The sequence below is a fragment of the Panthera pardus genome, unplaced genomic scaffold, assembly GCF_024362965.1.
Source record: "Panthera pardus isolate Hobbes unplaced genomic scaffold, ASM2436296v1 HiC_scaffold_10, whole genome shotgun sequence".
In the NCBI taxonomy this organism is placed as follows: Eukaryota; Metazoa; Chordata; class Mammalia; order Carnivora; family Felidae; genus Panthera; species Panthera pardus.
In genome coordinates, this window is record NW_026526655.1 from 36,048,764 (window position 1) to 36,054,763 (window position 6,000).

Below are 6,000 nucleotides of genomic sequence, written 5' to 3' on the forward strand. Positions count from 1 at the left end.
ATGGATAGATGTACAGGCTGTGCTGTATTTCTTGAGATGCAGTGACCAGAACGGCATGTTGCACTCCAGGTGGGAATAAACTCTATTGTTGTACAAGGGTAAACTAAAACCTGCTGACAGCTTCAAGCTTCTCCCTGAACCTGGTCTCTCATAATTTGAGTAAGGTTATCTTTCATGTTTCTAATGAAAGTCACTTTAAAAAAAAACACCAAAAAACCAATAGCCTTCAGACCTCTGAAGATAAAAATTTGAGTGCCTTTGTCTCATATTCATATACTCCATTGAAATAAGCAGTAATTATTCAGTAATATGAGTTTTGATCAGCAATGTGAGATATAGAGTAAATCTAGCATTTGTGAATTCTTTCCAGGGAAATTTTAATATTTTACTTATTAAAACCAAAAGGTAGAGTTTTCCAAAGTGTTAGACTTTGTTGAAGCGTGAATCCCGACATAGTTTAATTTAATTGTATGTAAGCTCTAGGATTAGTTTGGGGCATATTACAAAGTACCCGATGATCTCTGTTTTCTTACTCAAGGCCTGGTACATCTGTTACTGATTTCTGGTGCCAGGAAAGGTGACAGCAATCTGAGTTGGGGGTGGGGGTGTGTGTGCCTAGATTGGGATAATTCTGTATTGATGTGTTGAAGGGGGAAAAATAAAGTTCCACCAGACAGGCACTGATGTGGCACAAACTCCTGCTTCCACCCACTCCTTTCTCCAAGGCCACTGCCAGCTCACCCTGCATTTCTCATGTTGATTATAAGTGAAGCTTTGACAAGGGGGCATTCTGGGTATCAGACAACCGCATTATAATTCTACTGAAAAGTGTTCTTATTGTTTCTAAATTACTGGTTACAGTGAGCAGCCCTGGTGACTTGAGGGGAGGAGGCATTTTGAACAAACACATTTAGCCTTGAAGCTGGTCTTTGTAAAAGGGGAAGAGTGACAGAGATCACCTGTGTACCTCAATATGCAAAGTGGCTCTGCCAGGGAAGAAGTGGGCCCCGTGAAGTTACTTAATTGCAGATATTATCCATGTCAGGAATAGCTGTGTTACCCAAACTGAATTTTCATCTCATAGAGACACATAGCACACTTTTACTACAGCCCAAAAAGCCAACGGAAGCCATCTCTTATTTTTTTGTTAGATTTTCCTCGCCTAAAGATCAAGGTATAGGCTTATGTTTCCAATTGCTGTGGGCTCCATTGTGGTAAGTTTCCTTGGAGTAAAGGCAAGAAAAGAATTTTGTCCCTTCAAATATTCACCTTATCGATGTTATTTTCCCAGAGAGAGGTTGGTGAATGCAGTTCGACTCAAGGACTCAAGGATGTGAAGGTTGCACTGAGAGTCCTCTACAGAGTGGATATTTCGTATGTTACATGCGTGCTGCCCGAGAGCCCTGTATTCCAGAGGAGTCTATGTAATCAACACCTCGCTTATTTTCTTCAATTTGCTTGCCTGATTCCAAGACCTTCTTTAATTCCTCAGAATCTTTGAATTCTGTTTACTGAAGTGTAGACATAAATCACAAAGGCAAGTGATACCTCTTAGAAACAAGGGGTGTTATCTGGATTACAGCAGGTTCTGAATAATAATGGATTTAAGAAGCAAAACCAGAATGTTGTCCACTGTGGGTACCGTTCCCAGCAGGTCTGGCCTTGCCCCCCGGAAAAGACCAAAATGTCAGTTTCACTACACTATTGTGGTCGCTGTGTAATAAGAGAGGATAATAGCTAGGTTTTTTTGGTTTCAAACAACTGATTTATGATGCAAAACTGCTGAACATTTCTGGTAAGGGAATGCATTGTTCTTTTTTATTTCTCTCTAAAGCCGAGACCTTGAATATTTGACCAGAAATATCGAGGCCCATCTTGCATTCTAGATGGTATCGCTGCTTCATTCCTTTAAAAAAGCGGTAGATAACTCTTTAGTCTCCATTCCCCTCACCCTATTCCCCTTCTCCATGCCCCACTTTGTCCTACTGCAATCCGAGCAAGTCATGTAACAGCTTTTTTTGTCAGTTTGGGTACCATAGATGAAAACAGAGAGCTTTTTTTTATTTGCTCTGAACATGAAGAACCCAAAATCAGCTGTTTTGAATTAAAGGTTGAATTTCTTTCATGGTTTAGAGATCAGAGCGTCGAGGATTATATGTATAAAAGCTTAAAGAACTAAGTAAGATTTGCAAATGTTGGCATGTGGTCATTATGTCACATATGTATATATGTTGGGAGTGGGATGGAAGGAAACAGGGAAGAGGGTAGACACTGGGGCAGAAGGCGAATGACACTAAGGAAAACAGACAGCTGCTTGGAGGGATGAATGTATGTAATGTGTGCAGAACTAAGCAGCAGAGGTGGCTTGACAAACTGCAGCCACACCTGCCTATCTCAGGTGCCCTAGCCAGGCTTTCCGTGAGTAGTTTAATCCACCCATTTAAATAGGCTTCCATGGCTTCTCTCTGCAGAAGTCCAATTGGACTGCGGAGTGAAGATGGTAAGCCTGCCTGGAGCCATAGGAATGACGCTGGGGTCTGACACTAAAGACCAAATTCTGGTCCTGGCTCTTCCGCCAGCCAGTTAGAGGAATTCTCAGGTCTTTGGGGCTTTTGTTTCTTCTTCTGGAAAAATGAGAATCTGGGCCCAAATAATGTCAAAAAATCTCACTCAGCTGTAAGAATCTAAGAGCTTCTGTATTTCTTGGCTGCTTTGAAGAGGCTATACAAGCCAGAGAGAGGAAGACTCCTGGCAGCTGGAATTAAACAGGCCTGTAGCTGAACTCAGTCCCAACATCTGAACGTTGACTGGGGCTGAGGCACAGAGGTGGAGCCCAGGGACATTTTGCTGCCTCTTATGAGACTACTAGAGCCACAGGACAAGAATCTAAAAAGCACCTGTTCACATGTGAACATGCACACACATAGAGACATGTCCTCTTTGCCCGTAGATCTTTAAATTTAAGTTGTATTAATTTGTTGTGTTAATTTGTTTAAAGCATTCTCAGAGGAATTAGAACTAGAGAGAAATGTACCAAAACAGGACTGAATTCAGCTTCAGGGATCCCCAGCATTTACTGTTTTGGCCAAGTAATTGAATCTGGTTGATCTCAGTGTTCTCAACTAAACGATGGAGTCAATACCTAGGTTGTAGATGCTTTGTTAGAATTAAACAAGATTGTGTACTCAAAAGTGCTTCATGAAATATACCATTTACACAGGCCCTGCTGTTGTTCAAGCATTACAGCCAGAGGGATAGCTGAAACCCAAAGGATTCCCTGTAAAGCATGGTCTTATGAAACAGAAGCCCTCCCCAAACCATTCTGGAAGCCACAGGTTCTATTAATTCAGCCAGAGGCTTTGCACAGTTCTGAGAAAACCCTGAACCTCCACAACCACCCCCCCTCCCCCGTCCACCTAAAATGACAAAACCGTGCGGATAGGAGCAACAAACTAAAACGTCAACACTTACATTTTATAGTTTAGGAAACCAAAGTCTCCACAGACATTAAATGACATGATCAAGGTCACATAACCAGTTGGCAACAGGACTCAGCTTAGATTCCTGGGCTCCTACTGACCAATCTTCTCTCTTTCCCTCTCTCTCTCTCTCTTTTATTTTTTTAAACTTTTCTGCACTAACATTATTTTAACTGAATCTAGTAAACTTATGGGAGTTACCTTTAAGCTGAGCGACAATTAGTAACATAGGTGCTTGCTATGAATTAGTAAAAATGTATGGGAAAAAAGTAAAATACACAATGGAAAGCAAAGCAAATCAGGTTAGAGCAAGGCAAAAAAATCTTAGCATCTTTGTCTCCATAGTCTCTCTATATTAATCCATAATATATAGTCTGTATTTCTTTACATCACCAAATACTACCTAGAGTGCCCTGGGTAATGAGGGACACTAGAGACATGTTTATTCAGCAGTTACCAATGGATAAGTGAATTTTTTCCAAAATTTTACTTTTGGGGCCAAGATTTATCTAAATATGTGACTGTTTAGACCACTAAAAAATATGGTATAAAACTTCTGATTCTCATTTCACAATATGTTAATCTTTCTTTATTTATTCCTCCCAAATGTTTTTAAAACAATCTCTCTCTGGGACAATTGGATCTTGCATATCCTGTCAAATTTTAGTAGAAAGCAAATTTTTATAACCAAATTATAAAGCTTTCAACACTGAGGCTTATTTATGATGGAAACATTGACAGCATGTTAACTGTAGTGGCTTCAGTGATACATGTGCCAGTGAGGTAGAATTTCCAAAACGGGCAAATGCTGAAATTATTTAGTGGTTATTTTAATGCCCCCACCCCCACTCCATTTCAAAGGTTTCCGATCCATCTTTGGAATGGATTTTTAGATTTGACATCAACTCTACATATCCCTCGTCTCCCCCTTGAAAAAGAGACCTGAATGTTTACAGATTTTTTAAACTGTAAAACCTGTTTTTGTTTCCCCAGTAATTGATTTAAAAAGCAAGACAAAGCAAGGCAGTATTCTATGGCCATTTGGTGCTTGATCTTAAGTATAGCTCTCATTGACTAGGATTAAATCTTCCAGAAGAAAGTAACATTTTGCTTTTACCTCTGAACTGCAATTAGGAGGGGAAGAAGAAACTTATTTCTGATCCTCCCTTTAAAAATCACTATCCGAGTTTAAATCTGGCTGGCTATGAACAAAATTTCTTCAAGAAGCCAGACAATTTTCACCTATTTGAATAACAACAGAAATTCCTAATGCTTGTCTTTAGGCTTCACAGAGCTAGATTAAGCTTTATAATATTTTTTCCCCCAAAATAAAAAGGTGCCTGAGAAATTGAGCCTCTGATGAAAATAACAAACCCTTGGATAAAGCTCTTTGTAGCCTAGGGACCTGAGCACAGGAATCCCAGATCACCAGGCAACCTCTCCTGATCTAAACAGATAATCAAATGAGGATTCCATTAAGGTCTGGAATTGTTCACGCGCTTTGTAGCAGCCACAAACCCCTGGTCTTGTGTGGAATGAAAAAGACTATGACACGAAGGAAGGAGCAACTCCAGAGAAACAGAAAGCCTGTCCAACTGCTAACTCCCAGGTCAGGGGGACCTCAGGAGACCCCAGATGAAGACCATTTCATAGGTAGACCTATGTTTTTGAGAGCTTTTTCTTCTTTGGCTTCTGAAAGAGATGTTGATACCAAATGTATGGAAAAGAAAAAGGAGAAAGAGACGTTAAACATTCGCCTGTCAGGAGAAAGGGCAGGAGCAGCTGCCTTGCCTGAGAAGAGAAGGAGCCGGGAAAGAGGAGAAAGTGAAACTCTCCAGTTGAGCACCCCTCTCCCAGCCTGACAATCACCAAAAAAGGACAGAGGGGGAAAAAATGGATAGAATTAAATGGGAACTCATGAGTTCTAGGAGATTTAGTGATCTGAGAGGTATCACCATTTGTATATAGTAATAGTATCTTCTTTGCAAGTATAATCCTTTTGGCTAATGTGTGCTTTTTAAGGCATCAATCTCAGCTCCTTTTCTGCTATGTAAAGCTACCTCTCATTTATCAAATAATTTGCACTGAAACAGATGAAAGAATAATGGAGAAGGAAAACAAAACATCTTTGATGTGTTCCTTTATCAGAAATGTGTGTCAAAGGTCAAAAAAGCAGTGCTCCAGAGTCTCTTAAACATGACATTGTCATAATATAAAAACTGACTTACTAACTTAGATTATTTGGAGAGTTAAGTGCTTGTGTTATTGCAAATTAAACTAATTAGTATCATTTCCTGACAGCTGCAGCAAGTGTTAGCAATTCCATGATTTTTCTTCAGCCGCTCATGTGGGATGCACAGAGGAGACAGATTTGTGATTTAATGGGATGGAATCGGCTTATCATACTAAGGGCACATCATTCCACCCCCAGAAGAGAACAGCTTCCACCCCCATGCCTTCCCAGTACATCCGTTATTGTTATACTATTAACTTACTGCATAGGAAGAAGCATACAGATGGG